Source organism: Quercus robur, chromosome 4, assembly GCF_932294415.1.
Source record: "Quercus robur chromosome 4, dhQueRobu3.1, whole genome shotgun sequence".
Lineage (NCBI taxonomy): Eukaryota > Viridiplantae > Streptophyta > Magnoliopsida > Fagales > Fagaceae > Quercus > Quercus robur.
Genome location: NC_065537.1, coordinates 30,436,945 through 30,454,558, shown reverse-complemented (window position 1 = coordinate 30,454,558; position 17,614 = coordinate 30,436,945).

Sequence of the window (17,614 nt, the reverse complement as noted above, 5' to 3'; positions counted from 1 at the left end):
TCTCGAAGAACTAATGATGAGCATTTCTTTCCCATGGCCATTCTCAACTTGGGGGATTGACATTGTTGGCCCCTTGGCACAAGGCAAAAAGCAGGTTAAGTTTTTACTTGTTGCTATCGACTATTTTACAAAATGGGTTGAAGCAAAGCCTTTGGCAATAGTAAAAAAAAAAAAAAAAAAAAAAAAAAAAAAAAAAAAAAAAAGATTCAAAACTTCATCTAGGAGAACATTGCCTGTAGGTTTGGAATCTCAAGGGCAATCATATTTGACAGTGGACGACAATTTGATAGCCAAAAATTCAAAGAATTGTGTAGAGCTGGGAATAAAGAACCATTACTCGTCACCTGGCCATCCACAGGCGAATGGATAGATAGAGGTCACAAATCATACTTTGCTCAGACTCATCAAAGTAGGACTTGAAGGGGCAAAGGGTGCATGGCTAGAAGAGTTACCAGGTGTACTATGGGTTTATCGAACAATTACAACGACACCAATAGGAGAAACACCTTTCAAGCTAGCCTTCAGTATGAAAGTAGTAATTCCTATCAAAGTAGGGCTATTAAGCCTCAGATCAGCTTATTATGACGAGAGGTCAAACAATGACGAGCTGAGATTAAGTTTGGGTTGTTTATCTAAAGTTAGAGATGAGGCAGCTCAAAGAATGGCCCGATACCAACAGAAGATGGCAAAGTATCATGATTAGAGGGTGTGGCTTAGAAGGTTTAACCCTGACGATATGGTACTGCGAAAAGTTTCACAGGTCACTAGAGACCCGACCCAAGGGAAGTTAGGCCCAACTTGGGAAGGTCCGTATAAGGTCATCCGTTACTCGAGAAGAGGAAGCTACTACCTGAAAGACCTTGACAGCAACCCATTGCCTCGTCCCTGGAATGCGGAGCACCTCAAGAAGTACTATCAATAGTAAGTACTTAAATCAATAAACTCCATCCATAAGAGTACCTCGTCTGATGAAACATTAGATAAGCGCGATTTATTTAACAATTGCTTTTACTTTAGCATTTTCTTTCAACATTTCAATTTGGTCCAGTTATTTCCCTTGTAATCCCTTCATAAATAAGGGTGAATGAAATAATAAGGCTTCCCAAGCTGTTTCTTCCTCAAATGGCTTGACCTTCGATTCAGTTGTCTATAGCAGTACACTCCAAGGGTAAAGTTGTAGACGTGGTTAAAACATGAAAAATAGATACCAATGGTAAAAACTTCAAACGAAGATTTTAAATCGTAAGGGAACTATTAATGGTAAAAACTCTAATGACGAGTTTAAATCATGAGAAAATTATCAATGGTAAAAACTTCAATGACGAGTTTAAATCATAAAGGAAAATTATTAACGGTAAAAACTCCAATGACGAGTTTAAATCGTAGAGAAGTGTTACCAATGGTAAAAACTCAAATGATGAGTTTAAATCATAAAAGAAAATTATTAGTGGTAAAAACTCCAATGACGAGTTTAAATCATAAAGAAGAGCTATTAACGGTAAAAAAACTCTAATGACGGGTTTAAATCGTAAAGAAGTGCTATTGATGGTAAAAACTCCTTCGATGAGTTTAAATCATAAGGCCATGGAAAAAACTATTAGTGGTAAAAGTTCGTTAAGGAACTTAACTGACAAACTATCAGAAGGTTTAATTGACAAATTCCCTCAATCCAAATTGCAAAGGAGGCCCTTCCAAAGGAAAGGTCAAAGCAATCAAAACTAGGTAGATAATAGGAGACAAAAACAAGAACTAAAGCTACATTCAAAATAATTGTTGTCTTTTGAACAGGATTAAAAAAGCCTCAAAACAAGGAGGCAACCAACATCCAAAATGTTCATTGTCTTCAAAGATGAAATATTAAAGCCTCAAAATAGGGAGGCAACCAATGTTTCCAAATAAAAAAGAAAAAAGAGAGATATCAAAAGTCTTTTTAGGGTGCAACAATGACCTCGTCCTCATGGCCTTGGTCCATTCGCTCAACATTAGTAGCACCGTCCCCTCCAGAAATAGTTTCTTCTTGCTTTTTGGCTTCATCGGCAAGGATCTCAGTATCAATAGCCTCAAAGTCAAGGTTGGAAAAGTCCACAGCTTGATTATGATGCTTCATCTTCCATCTACGAAAGAGCTCAAAGCTTTTGTAATACTAGATAAATTGAAGGTCAGAAAAGCGCACGAACTTCAGAAACTAATCAATCACTTTTTCACGCTCCTTGTCAGTCTTTAGAAGAGTAGCTTAAATTCTGTCATCCTTCTATATGACAATCAATTTCTCAACCTTCAATGCCTCGTTGAGCTCCTTGACCTTCTCCTTGGCTTTTGTGGCTTGATCATAGCCTCAATTAAGTCCTTTCTCAGTCTCGGGCTTTCAACCTCAACAGATTCAACCTTCGAGTTGGCCACCATTACCTTCTCCTCGTTGCTTAGGTAGTCAGTCGTCAAACGTAGTGATTCTCCAAGAACCTAAAAGGGGAGTACAAAATCAAACTCTACAAACAAGGTAAAAATTCAATGATGAAAAATCGATTGAGTACAATACTTGCACTAGTTTATGTATATGACGACTAACTAGTTCATAAGATGGAATGGAAGTCAGCCCTTTAAGTTCCTCGTCGGTAATTACATTATGGGCCCACCCAAGAGCTGTAGCTAGGTCCTCCTAAACGCTCTTCCCAACTTTGCTTTTCCCTTTAGAACGAGTAGTTGGAGGCATTACCGTCATCATTTCGAGGGAGGAAGTTGGAGAATGAGGGACTGTGTGGACAAAGGGAGAGATGATCGTCTCACTTTTCTATTGGGTCAGTTTGCATTTCTTCGTGTCGACGGCCAGCTAAGACAAAGGTTCTTTCTTCATTCCCTTAACATGAGAATATTTATACTTGCTATATCTGGTGGCCATCTCTACAAGAATAGGATCAGAGGAAGATGTAAGCCTTAGAAAAAAGGGAGGGGGGGGGGGGGGGGGGGAAGGAGGTATACATACTTTTCTCTTCTCGAAGGAATTTTCTCAACACATATTCTAAAGGTTCAGGTCCAAGGCAATGGTCGTATAGTCGACAAGGATCCATCAGATCATCAAAGTCATCAATCTCACAAGCAAATTCTAAGGCAGCTAGAACCCAAATTTGGTAGCAGCTCTCCAAGTCAGGACGCTAAGAGATTGCAAAATAGGTAGCAAAAGAACAATCACATATATGAAACAAAAGTTGTAAAAAAGAAAAAGATGGGGAAAGAAAACACAGGTTCAAAAGGATGCACCAAGGGATGGGATCTCCCATTTCCGTAGTAACCACGGGACTTCGCCCCAAAGGTCATCAGACATAGTTTCCCATCCAGAGCTAGAAGTGAAAAAGTATTGTGATTTCCAATCTCGAAAAGAAGAAGGAAGTCCAGAGACAATCCTAGATTTCCTATCCTAAGGCAAGAGCTCGTAATACCCGTAGTGTGTAGAGGATTTCAGACGGTATAAATGGAAGAATTCATTCAGAGATATCATATACCCTTCATGGACAGAAGCCTTAATTGACATACAACTTATAATCGTCCTCCAAGCTTTTGGGACAAGTTGTCCAAGAGTGATATTGAGGGAAGAAAGAAGCTACATTATAAATGGATGGACGGGGAAGCGAAGTCCACATGAAAAGGCATCTTCGTAGAAGCACACCTCGCCATGTGCAAAGGCACAAGCCTTCTTGTTTAGACGAGGTAAGTGAGCGACGGTGCCACGAGGGAATTGGAACCTCTTCCTTATCGATTTTAGTTGTTTTGTTTTTAAACAATAACACTCAGAAAGAGCACGAAAAGGGGTTGAAGAAGAAGACGGAGAAGGGTTTAAGGGTTGCAAAAGCTTCGACACAATAGTGTCAACACCATGTTCCTCAAACTCATAGTTCGAAGACAGACCTATTTTGAGCTCGTTAGACCTAATTTCAAAATCTCCTTCCTCTATGACGGCCATCTCTAAATGGTATTTAATCAGAGAATGTTGAATTAAAGGAAAAAGGGTGACTAAGACGAGCCTAAAAGTAGTGCAACAACGGGGTAAAAAAAAATCTACTTGGGGGCGTTTCCCACCAGAATGTTCAAGGAAAACCCTTAGCCTAGTGAAGAAAAAGGAAACAGAAGAATTTTGTTGCCTAAGAAAAACAAAATCAACCATTAATGGAGATTCGGAGCGTAGAAATCTTACCAGGATAAGTGTGGGAGTTTATGAAAGCTTCAAACTTCAAACACAGAGGCTGCAAAGAAGAAAAAAGGAGAAACGATTTCTCTAAAAGGAAGAAAGCAGAAATTAAGGCATGGGAAATTCAATGAAAAATCGACATGAGCAGCAAATGAAGAAGGGACATATGTCCATCACCTGATAGGGAAGTCGCATCGCATTTATGATGATTAAATGAGGATCTCGAAAGAGTGGCCCAATTTTTAGGTAGATAAAGCAATTTGAAAATCAACAAAAGAGTGACCCTATTTTTTAGGCAATATTTTACTAGGAGTTGTAGTTGTATTTTTCCCAGATTGTCATTTAGTTTTGTTTTTCCTTAAACATAGGGGCGTAGGGGCATTTTTGAACCAAAAAAAATGAGGATCCCAAACAAGGGAAGCCCTTTAAATAGTAGTATATATATATAGACACACACACACACACACAAAGAAGGGAAACAGTGTAATACTGAAGTAATTATATTCACGAAGGGGAAAGAAATCTTGTTCAAAGGCATGGACAAAGTTTGGAAGCAAAAACAACAACAATATTTTCTTTATTGTCTCAATCTTTACCAAAAAAAAAAGATGCTGAAATTTTAGAATATTTGTGCATGCCATTTTCTACTTCCCTGTTCAATATCTATTAAGAAAATCAAATTTGATTAAGAACACTGGTACTAAAGATTAGGATCAAATCCAAGTTTTATAAATCTATATTATCATTTTAAACCAAAACCAACATTTTAGATTAGATAGTTCATATCTTGGACAAGTTTGTTTTAGATTCTTCTAAAAGAAATGTTGTTTCAATTATCCTTAATAACAACGTCGGAGAAAAGTTAATTTGGTTATAAAAATGAAATGAAAAACTAGAGATAAAAAAACAGAAAAAGTGATGGTCAGTAGGGCAACCCAATGGGCCATGTTGGAACCAATTGGTAGTGGCCCGTTATCCTTCCACTGCAAAGAGTGGGAGGTTGTCGTTGATCTATGAAACCAGCCTCACGCATTGCCCTCATCTTTAGGAACCACTAAACTCAAAGCCTTAGCTTAAGTCCACTAGCTCATCTCTCTGCTTGGAACGAGCGGGCCAGACTGAGAGCCTCATTGAATCCGACCAACTGGTATGGACCAAAGTCCCATCATATTTATGCCCCCACTTGGGTTACAAGCTCACATTACTAAGCTCGGCAATATGCAGGCCTTGTTTGGAATCTTATAAACATTTAAGTGATCATTCATTTTGTAAATGTGGGATTGATATCTAGCAATTGGTTAGCATATTTCAACAGCAACTTAGGGAGTTTTGATCTTTATGATATTGGAAATGTGTATTTATTTGTTTCTTACACTGGAATGCATTCAAAGGTTAAGGAACAGGTATAGTTTTGATATTACATAAATGGTCACTGAATAGGCCAACATTGTCTAAAATTTATCAAAAACATAACTGAAGAGGGCAAAATTGGGGACGACAAGTCTATTCAAATAAACCTGACGGCGCTGATGGTGGACGGATCCAAGACGCACGGGCATAAGGTGGATGGGTCAAGAAGCCACGTGACCTCCACATGCTTCGGGTAACCTCCAAGGAATCCTAAATGGAAATAACTTGCGTTCCACGATCAACCCTAATTGATAGAATCCTGATATGAATAGGATTCTATCGTAAAAGGGATCCCGTAATATACGCCCATTAATGATGATCTTTTCCCTAAGAAAACACCTTTCTACGCAAGAAACGAAGGTCGGTTCTACACTACTATAAAAACCCAATGGCTCTCGAAAAAAGGTACACATAATTCACCCTAGCTCTGGCACTCTAGAGTTGTAGAAGGGTTTTCTGACTTAACCTTTGGAGGGTGTTTGGCCAGTACCACATCGGTACTCTCTTAGGGTTTTCTCTATTGTTGTTTTACAGGCATCGTTTCGAGCACATAGGTACCATGTGGCTTACTGACGATTTCTGGCATCATCAGTTCACACCATCTGTGGAAATGAGAAATAAGCCACATTCATCGCTTCCCGGGTAAAAAGTTGCATGGTACTTACTCGTTCGATGGCGACCACAACCAACAATCAAGGCGACGAACCGCGACCCACTGCCCTGGAAAGGCAAGTCCAAACCCTCATGACAGCAGTGGAACGTCTTACCAAGCAGAATCATGACCTAGAGGAACAACTACGCCAGAAGAACACAACGATGGATACCCAAGAGGAAGACCAAGAAGGCACTAGCACTGAGAGAAGGAGCCAAGAGGGGCCAGAAGGAAGCAACGCCCTGAGCAGGCCAGAGTGATAAGACACAAGTTGCCCATCCATCACAGATACGATCCCACCTCATATAGTCGCCAAGATGTAGATGATGAAGGAATAAATGGAATTTATGATGAATGTGCTTAGAAGACGGGTGTCTAGTGACCTCGATGATTTGGTCCATCGAACTGACTCACCATTCATAGCATCCGTCACTACATTCCCCCTCCGACCGAAGTTTCGTATGCCGCAGGTGGAAAATTATGACGGATCCAAGGACCCCTTAGATCACATGGAGTCTTTCAAGACCCTGATGCACCTTCAAGGGGTGCCAGATGAGATCATATACCAAGCCTTTCCCACCATGCTGAAGGGATCCGCAAGGATCTGACTTAGCAGGCTAACACCCAACTCCATTAGTACCTTCAAGGAGTTAAGTGCCCAGTTCGCCTCACACTTCAGCAAGGGGCACAGGTATAAGAAGTCCACAACATGCCTGATGAACATTAAGTAACGGGAGGATGAGGCGTTGAGGTCCTACATCACCCGCTTTAACAAAGAGGCTCTCTTGATCGATGAAGCAGACGACAAGATACTTGTGGTTGCCTTCACGAACGAACTATGGAAGGGTAAGTTCCTATTCTTCCTATACAAGAACGACCTAAAAACTATGTCAGATGTGCTGTACAGGGCAACCAAGTACATAAACGCAAAAGATGTGTTGCTGGCCCGAGAAGAAAAGCCAAGGAAGCAGGAAAGAAAGGAGGACATATGGTAGGATAGGGGGCGGAAGATGGCTAGGACCGGAGAACGGTGGGAGGACAGGCATTCCAAGCCCCTCACAGGAAGATTTGCGAGTTTCACGCTGCTGACTGCCCCGATCGACCAAGTCCTAATGCAGATTAAGGACGAAAGGTCCCTGACCTTCCTTAGCAAGCTAAAGGGAGATCTAAATAAGAGGTCTAGAGACAAGTATTGCCACCTCCACCGTGATCACGGCCATAACACAGTTGACTGTTACGACTTAAAGCAACAAATTGAAGCCCTTATCAGACAAAGAAAGCTGCAGAGGTTCGTCAGCAAGGAGAGGACGGACCCGCCTCAAGAGTAGGCTCCCCGACGAGAGAATGAGCATCCCAAGCCGCCTATAGGAGACATAAGAATGATTGTAGGGGGGACGACGGTTACCAGGTCATCCAAAAAGGCCCGTAAAACTTACCTTAGGATGGTTCAGAACGTCCAGCTGACGGGTTCTGTACCTAAAATGGCGTGGATAGACAACCCTGTCATCGGATTCTCGGAAGAAGATGTCTGGCGCCTTCACCACCCATATGATGATGCACTTATCATCAGCATACGAGTAGGGGATTACAACAAATCATGCATGGGCATATAAGAGATATGCCCAATTATTTTTCTTTTTATTTTTCTTTGCATATTTTTCTTTTAAGCAAATCATGCATGGGCATATAAGAGATAGAAAAGAAATACCCAATTATGTTAAACAATTGACATTCCAATTTTGCTATGTCGAAACACACAAATGTCATTCATGATTGGCAGGAAATAGTGATGAGATGGTTATTTATGTCTTTCTCTTAGGATTTTCTAGTCCTTCCCGTCAAAAAGAGTGATACGAGTGTTAAGTACAAGAGATTACTTAATCTTACTCATCACAAACACGAGCCACAAAGCTCACTTGCTTAGTTGTACATAGAGATGCTCATCTAAGCTACAAAAGATACAAAGTTTAGAAAACTTTGTTTCAGTGGCCATTCAAAGTACACAAGTACCAATGTATACATACACACACTATTTTTGTATTTTTCAATTTTTCAATTTTTTTTAATATGAAAAACAAAATAAACCAAAATTGAAAAGAAAACAAACAAAAAAAAATTTAAACAAGGCAATGCATAAAACTAGATGCAAATGCATGAAAGCATGATTCCAAAAACAAATAAGAAAGCAAGAAAGAAAGTCCAACTTTAGATGGAAAGAATTAAAGCAAAGGACAAACAGAAAGACAATTAAGTCTTAGGCTCCCTTCTCATCCACACAGCACGAGTCTTTGGTCGTGAAGATGACAAAGCACATGTCCTAGTATGTCTACTAAAGGACAGAAGAATTAAGATTCTCCTGAAATTGAGTTAAAAAACTCAAGGCTTTTAATAACTCTCCAAACAAAGGTATAGGTCCCTGAGAGGAAACTTGTGACCGTTTGGACACTTGCTTTTAAGGATGCAACTTAAAGCAATTAGGACGAGTGTGTCCAGAAACACCACAGTGGTGACAAACATGAGCAATTTTAGAGCTACTCGACTTCCTAGAAGGAGGTCTAACCTTAGAGGTTGACAGAGACCTCAACTTAGGACAATTTGGCCTAATATGACCAACAATATGACAATGATGACAAATGGTGACAAATTCAGAATTTTTATTCAACCTAGAAGGAGTTTTAGACATGGTTTAGAAACTTCAACGTTAACATCAAATTGTTTACCTTTGTCTATCCTAGCAATATTAGTCTTCAACTCTTCATTATTCCTTTTAAATGGAGGAATATAAAAATCCTTTTCTTTTGAGTTAGGCTCAACAAGAAGTTTGGCACTAGTTAATTTTTTAACTTCAGTTTTAAATTCAACTAGTTGCTCTTCCAAACTCTTAATTTTTTCCACCTGAGATGAAATTTGATTTTTAAAATTCTCATTCAAATTATTGGCTTCATCCAATTTTGTGATAAAATTATCTTTTTCAAGTTTGACCTTTTTAAATTTAGCTTTTAATTTTGTAGAACATTCAAGAGATTTCATACAAATATTATAAAGCTTGCAATAGGCATCTTGAATATCATCAACATCATTCAACATAAGATCATGCAAATCAAAACAATCAAGATTTTCCATGACAACAGGGGTCAATGGATCACACAGCAATGATTAAAACTTAATCAGAGTGTACCTACTCTGATACCACTTGATAGGCCAAAAACGAATTGACTCCTTATGATGAATTAATTGATTAATTGGCCAAGTTTATTAATTAATCAAATTAACATGCAAGATGCGTGGTAGCACAAACAAATCACCAAATAACTAAATGCAGCGGAAATTAAATTTGACACAGGTGATTTGTTTACGAATAAGGAAAACCACTGAGGCAAAACCCCACTAGATGATTTTAAAGTCACCACTCCCAAAAATCTACTATTATCAAAACAAGCGGTTACAAGTAAAGGAATCCTAGTACCTTATATCAACCTACAATTGAACCCTTACCCCAATACCTAATTGGACTTGCTCTGTAGTGACAATCTCTCATTTTGATGCACGACTCCCAGTACGTGACTAACCAATCTGATGCGCGGATCCCAGTACGCGGCTTACTCCTTTGCACGAATCTAAATACGTGACTAACTCCACAACAACCCTTTGATTGTTGTAGTTGATTTGCAACAGCTTCACATAGAAACACCAATAAGATCTTCAATGTTGGTGCAAGAGACTTTGCTTAGTTACAGAACCCAAAGGTGTACAAGAAACGCAGCAAGAACTCTTTCTTCTGTAGGAGGAGGCTAGGGTTTCAAAAAGAAAACCTTATGAAACTCTCTAGGGTTAGGGTTTTTCTTTTTCCACTTCCTTTAAATAGGAGCTTAATGGGCTCTCCTATTCCAAATAGGTTTACACAAACCTTAGGCTTTCCTAGTCCAATAGGATTATACAAACCCACAAACCTTGGGTTTTCTTAGTCCTATAAGGATTATACAAAACCCATAAACAAATAGCCTTTTAGAATAAAAACGTTGATGGCTATAATCTAAATCCCATAAGCTCGATAGATCAAGACATCTGTCGTGCTTTAATGAATCTTGACAGATCGAGCTTCTGTTGAGGAGGTATCTAGACTTGCAGATTGCACTTTTCTTGAGCAGTTCTTGAGTAATCTTCATGTCTTCAATTTAACCACTTGTAATGATCATCTTGAACCTACTTAGATTTACCCAAATACAAGTAAAGTGCGTTTTGTCAAAGGATATGCCAATTACATAGAAATATGTCGCTAATAGACTGCTTGTCCACTTACAATGCCATCCTAGGACGACCTACCCTCAATTCGTGGAAAGCTATAACCTCAACCTTCCACTTAATGATCAAGTTCCTTACAGATTATGGAGTTGGGGTGCTGCGTGGAAATCAGGTAGCTACGCGCGAATGCTACATAGCTATGATGGAGATGAATGACCACCTCCAGGGCATGAACATAGAAGAACATCAAATGGTGATAGAGCCCGTTGAAAGGCTTGAAGAGATATGTTTCAATGACTCTAGGAATGATCGAACAATGAGGATTGGCACCCTCGCTAGCCCAACGATCCGCCAAACACTAACAACTTTTCTCAAAGACAACCGAGATATGTTTGCTTAGAGGCATGAAGACATGCCGAGAATAGGCCCATCAGTCATGGTGCACAAACTAATCGTGTCACCCTCCTTTTCACCCATCCATCAAAAGAAACGGGTATTTGCCCTAGAATGAGACCAAGCTATAGCGAAAGAAGTACACAAGCTACAAGAGGCAAATTTCATCAGGGAGGTTTACTACCTCGACTGGCTGGCAAATGTGGTGATGGTCAAGAAAGCCAGCGGGAAATGGAGGATGTGCGTAGACTTCACCAACTTAAATAAGGCATGCCTCAAAGATAGTTACCCCCTCCCGCGGGTTGACGTTCTGGTTGACTCTATGGCTCAACACCAGTTATTAAGCTTCATGGACGCTTTTTCGAGCTACAACTAGATCAGGATGGATGAAGCAGATCAGGAGAAGACTTCGTTCGTTACTATAGAGTGATGCAATTTGGCCTCAAAAATGTGGGTGCAACGTATCAAAGGCTCATGAACAAGATGTTTGCACAGCAGATTGGGAGAAATGTCTAGGTCTATGTCGACGACATGCTAGTGAAAAGCCCAAGAGAGGAAAATCACTTAGACGACCTCAGGGAAACATTCGACACCCTTTGTTCCTACAACATGAAGCTCAACCCAGGCAAATGTGCCTTCGAAGTGACGGCGAGAAAATTCCTAGGGTTTATGGTGTCTCATAGGGGTATCGAGGCCAACCCAAACAAAATCCAGGCCATAATAGAGATGACACCCCCAAGGAACATAAAAGAAGTACATAGCCTTAACGGTAAAGTAGCAGCGTTGAACAGATTCATGTCAAGGGCAACGAATAAATGCCTACCTTTCTTCCACACGCTAAAGAAATCTTTTGAATGGACAGCCGAGTGTCAGCAAGTATTCGAGGATCTGAAGACCTACCTCATGTCCCCCTTCGCCCCCCCCCCGGCGCTGCTAAGTCTTTCCTATCCCGAGGAAGAACTATTTCTCTACTTAGCAGTATCCTCGACAGCCGTCAGCGTAGCCTTAGTTAGGGAAGAAGACAGGGTACAGAAGCCTGTGTATTACACAAGTCAAGGGCTCAAAGGTGCAGAAGAAAGATACGCACCAATAGAGAAACTTGCCTTAGCTTTGGTTATAGCGGCCCACAAGTTAAAGCCATATTTCCAGGCCCACACTATCATCGTATTGACTAACAAGCCTCTACAACGAGCAATGAATAGTCCTGAAGCTGTCGAAAGAATGGCACTATGGGCAATAGAACTGAGTGAGTTTAACGTACAGTATCGCACGCGTACGACCATTAAGGGACAGGCGGTCGCCGACTTCATTGCAGAATTCACTAACGAAGAAGGCCAGGGGGCAGAAGAGGTCCCACAATGGAACATCTAGACTGACGAATCCTCCAATAAGCAAGCAGGTGGAGCTGGCGTAATATTCCATAGCCCGGAAGGAGATAAGATCAAATGCATGGTCTGTTTGGACTTCCCTACTACCAATAATGAAGTAGAGTATGAAGCCTTGATAGTAGGGCTAAATCTAACCAGGGCCGTAGGTGCAAAAAATTTGGTCGTATACTGTGATTCCCAAGTAGTAACCAGTCAAGTTAATGGAGACTATGAATGCCAGAATGAACAGATGAAGAAGTATCTTGGGCACATGAAGGATCGAGTTAACAACCTCCGTGTAAAGTTTGTTCAAATTCGAAAGGAATAGAACGAGCACACCGATCGACTTGCTAAGGCTGCTTTAGCGAAGCACATGGTCATCCCTGGTCAGGTATTATCCTTCGTCTAAATGTCATCATTAATAAACAATACAAGTGTGTAGGAGATAGGCTTCAAGAATAATTGGACAACACCAATAGCATCCTACCTAAAGGACAGTGTGCTATCAGGCACTAAGGAGGCTGCAAGAAAGTTGAAGGTTCAAGTGGCACACTTCATTCTGATTAAAGACATTTTCTATAAGAGGGGCTTCTCTCGGCCATACCTAAGGTGCCTCGTCCCCGAAGAGGCAGATTACATCATGAGGGAAGTCCATGAAGGAGTTTATGGAAACCACTCTGGATCACGGTCGTTGGTTCATAAACTGATCCGGGCCGGGTATTATTGGCCAACTATGCAAAGGGATGCCCATGCATACGTCAAAGCATGCGACAAGTGTCAGAGATTTGGCAACCTCATAAGGCAACCAACCGAGGAGCTCACTCCAATAACGACCCCATGGCTGTTCGCTCAATAGGGATTGGATATCATGGGCCCGTTCCCAACAGCGGTCAGGCAGTTGAAGTTCCTAGTAGTCGGTATAGACTACTTCACCAAGTGGGTAGAAGCAAAAACCCTGGCCATAATCACGGAGAAAAATGTGCGAAGCTTTGTATTGAAAAACATCATTTGCAGATACAGTATACCAAGGGTATTGGACTCGAACAATGGGAAGCAATTCGACAATGATGCATTTAGAGACTTCTGCTCACAACTTGGGATCAAGAACCACTTCATGTACAAACACCTTAATTGACATACAACTTATAATCGTCCTCCAAGCGTTTGGGACAAGTTGTCCAGGAGCGATATTAAGGGAAGAAAGAAGCGACATTATAAATGGATGGATGGGGAAGCAAAGTCCACATGAAAAGGTAGCTTTGTAGAAGCACACCTCGCCGTGTGCAAAGGCACAAGCCTTCTCGTTTAGACGAGGTAAGTGAGCGACGGTGCCACAAGGGAAATGGAACCTCTTCCTTATCGATTTTAGTAGTTTTGTTTTTAAACAGTAAGACCCAGAAAGAGCACGAAAAGGGGTTGAAGAAGAAGACGAAGAAGGGTTTGAGAGTTGCAAAAGCTTCGACACAGCGATGTCAACACCTTGTTCCTCAAACTCATAGTTTGAAGACAGACCAATTTTGAGCTCATTAGACCTAATTTCAGAATCCCCCTCCTTTATGACGGCCATCTCTAAATGGTATTTAATCAAAGAATGTTGAATTAAAGGAAAAAGGGTGACTAAGACAAGCCCAAAAGCAGTGTAACAACAGGGTAAAAAAAAATCTACTTGGGGGCATTTCCCACCAGAATGTTCAAGGAAAACCCTTCGCCTAGCGAAGAAAAAGGAAATAGAAGGAGTTTGTTGCCTAAGAAAAACAAAATCAACCATTAATGGAGATTCGGAGCGTAGAAATCTTACCAGGATAAGTATGGGAGTTTATGAAAGCTTCAAACTTCAAACACAGAGGCTGCAAAGAAGAAAAAAGGAGAAACAGTTTCTCTAAAAGGAAGAAAGCAAAAATTAAGGCGCGGGAAATTCAATGAAAAATTGACATGAGCGGAAAATGAAGAAGGGACACATGTCCATCACCTGATGGGGAAGTTACATCGCATTTATGATGATTGAATGAGAATCTCGGAAGAGTGGCCCTATTTTTAGGTAGATAAAGCAATATGAAAATCAACAGAAGAGTGACCTTATTTTTTAGGCAATGTTTTACTGGGAGTTGTAGTTGTATTTTTCTCGGATTGTCCTTTAGTTTTGTTTTTACTTAAACATAGGGGTGTAGGGGCATTTTTGAACCAAAAAAAATGAGGATCCCAAACAAGGGAAGCCCTTTAAATATTAGTATACATATATATAGACACACACACACACATACACACACAAAGAGGGGAAATAGTGTAATACTGAAGTAATTATATTCATGAAGGGAAAAGAAATCTTGTTCAAAAGCATGGACAAAGTTTGGAAGCAAACACAACAACAATATTTTCTTTATTGTCTCAATCTTTACAAAAATAAAAAAATAAAGAAGGATGTTGAAATTTTAGAATATTTGTGCATGCCATTTTCTACTTCCCTGTTCAATATATATTAAGAAAATCGAATTTGATTAAGAACACTGGTACTAAAGATAAGGATCAAATCCAAGTTTTATAAATCTATAGTATCATTTTAAACAAAAACTAACTTTTTAGATTAGATAGTTCATATCTTGGACAAGTTTGTTTTAGATTCTTCTAAGAGAAATGTTGTTTCAATTGTCCTCAATAACAACGTCGGAGGAAAAGTTAATTTGGTTATAAAAATGAAATGAAAAACTAGAGATAAAAAAACAGAAAAAGTGATGGTCAGTTGGGCAACCCAATGGGCCATGTTGGAACCAATTTGGCAGTGGCCCGTTATCCTTCCACTTCCCCTATTCAATATCTATTAAGAAAATCGAATTTGATTAAGTACACCGGTACTAAAGATAAGGATCAAATCCAAGTTTTATAAATCTATAGTATCATTTTAAACAAAAACCAACTTTTTAGATTAGATAGTTCATATCTTGGACAAGTTTGTTTAAGATTCTTCTAAGAGAAATGTTGTTTCAATTGTCCTCAATAACAACGTCGGAGGAAAAGTTAATTTGGTTATAAAAATGAAATGAAAAACTAGAGATAAAAAAACAAAAAAAGTGATGGTCAGTTGGGCAACCCAATGGGCCATGTTGGAACCAATTGGCAGTGGCCCGTTATATTTCCACTGCAAAGAGTGGGAGGATGTCGCTGCTGTGTGAAACCAATCTCACGCATTGCCCTCATTGAATCCGACCAACTGGTTTGGACCAAAGTCCCATCACATTTATGCCCCCACTTGGGTTACAAGCTCACATTACTGAGCTCGGCAATATGCAAGCCTTCTTTGGAATCTTATAAACATTTAAGAGATCATTCATTTTGTCAATGTGGGATTGGTTTCTAGCAATTGGTTAGCATATTTCAACAGCAACTTAGGGAATTTTCATCTTTATGTTATTGGAAAAGTGTATTTATTTGTTTCTTACACTGTAATGCATTCAAAGGTTAAGGAGCAGGTATAGTTTTGATATTACATAAATGGTCACTAAACAGGCCAACATTGTCTAAAATTTAACAAAAACACAACATTAAAAACAAGGAAACATTACATTCATCAAAGCTCCCCTCCCAGCTAAAGCATCAGCAAAATGATTTGTTTCCCTATAGTTGTGCCTAATTCTAACTTTGAGGAAAGCATTCATCAATTAGTGCAGTAAATTCACAGTTAGTTGTTAGTGCATCAAGTTCTATTTTTAAATTTTGAATATTCATCTCAACACATAGCAATTTCCCATTTCTAAGGGTTCACAGCAAGACTCTCCACTTCCCTTGAAAAAAAAAAAGCTTTGGATCTTCATGTTGAAAGATTTTCCTGTTTCTTTGCAACCATAGCATCTAGATTCCAAATAGAAAAAGCTGTCCCGTTGAAAAAATTTATGGAGAACTATGCAGGGTAGCTTGCTCCCTGCAAAAATCTTGAGAAATTTTATTTGAGGTACCACTATCGAGAAGAGAAAGTTGTACCTTGTAAGTTGGAAAATGGTCACTCGTCTGAAAGCTGATGGGTTTTATGGGACTGTGATGTCTTATTTAGACAAATTCTTTAGGCCATGAAAATCTCTATAGGATTAGCCACTTATCTAAAACTCAAAACTTTAATAAAATTTACATCATTCCTTGAAAACAAAGAGATGCATATTCTCCCTTGTTTTATTCCTATTTTGTTCATAGCAGGGCTTCTTTGAACAGGCATCTTTATTTGACATGTAGAAGAATGAGGAGAAACAAAAAATAAACTCGATACTAAACCATTCTACAGATTGGACAACAATCTACTAGACAACTACGACTCCTAAAGCAATATTTTCCACCTTTTGATTATTATTAATTCCATTGCTACACAAAGGAAAATCTGTAAGCTGGAAACTTGTCTATAGTTACTCTGTTAGATGCACAAATTTGGTACGCAAGCCGGCTAAACACCGTTGGTCACTTTCCAGCATGTTAAGCTTTGAGTTCCATTTCTATGGATGAAGGTGTTGTTCCCAAAACATAACCAAGCATGGCACTTTCATATGTTAAAGTTAAACCTCTGAAGCCAAATTGACTTCCTCATTACTAACCAATACCATCTATTCCCTTTATTCTCTGCAAATTTTTCAGACTTCAATTTCTAATTATATTTTGTTCTTCTATTAGTGATCTTTTGAAGTAATGGAAATCATCCAAAGAAAATAAAAACCTTTGGTTTTATCACCCACAAAATAAAGTCTTCCTGGTAATCAGTCATTTAGTAGAGCACCAAAAGATATATGATCAACAGTCCAACTAAAACATGTTCTTATACTTCATATTATTTTATTTTATATATTCTTGCTAAAGAGTGAAAAAAGGTATTTCATAAATCCGATATATACATCTGTCCTCTCATAGTTTGCGGGAGGATGCATATATCTGATGATAAGATAATTATTGTTAAAGTTTTGATATAATCTAATTAGACACTTTAAAGATATTATTCTTTTGTGAAGTGGTTATATAACTACATAAATTATCATGGGCACTTGGTATGGTTTTCATATATATAGTTTAAGGTCTAGCATTTTGGTATCAATTTCAATGGGTAAAATCTCTTGTTTGATGAAAGAAATCTGAGGTTTGATTCCTACATACACCAACCAATAGGTGTCATGATTTGATGATAATGAACAATTATTATGGAACAGATGCCATAAATTGAAATACTATCTTATCTAAAAATAGAGATCTCAACCACTTAATATATGAGTTGGCCATCATAAACAAGGCAACTTAATTAGGATCTTACTTATGAATTCCAATCTAGGTAGCAAGAGAAAGAACGTTAGACAAATTTGTTTCTATTTTGTGATGAGTAAAAATTTATAAAGTAAAATTTTTGTA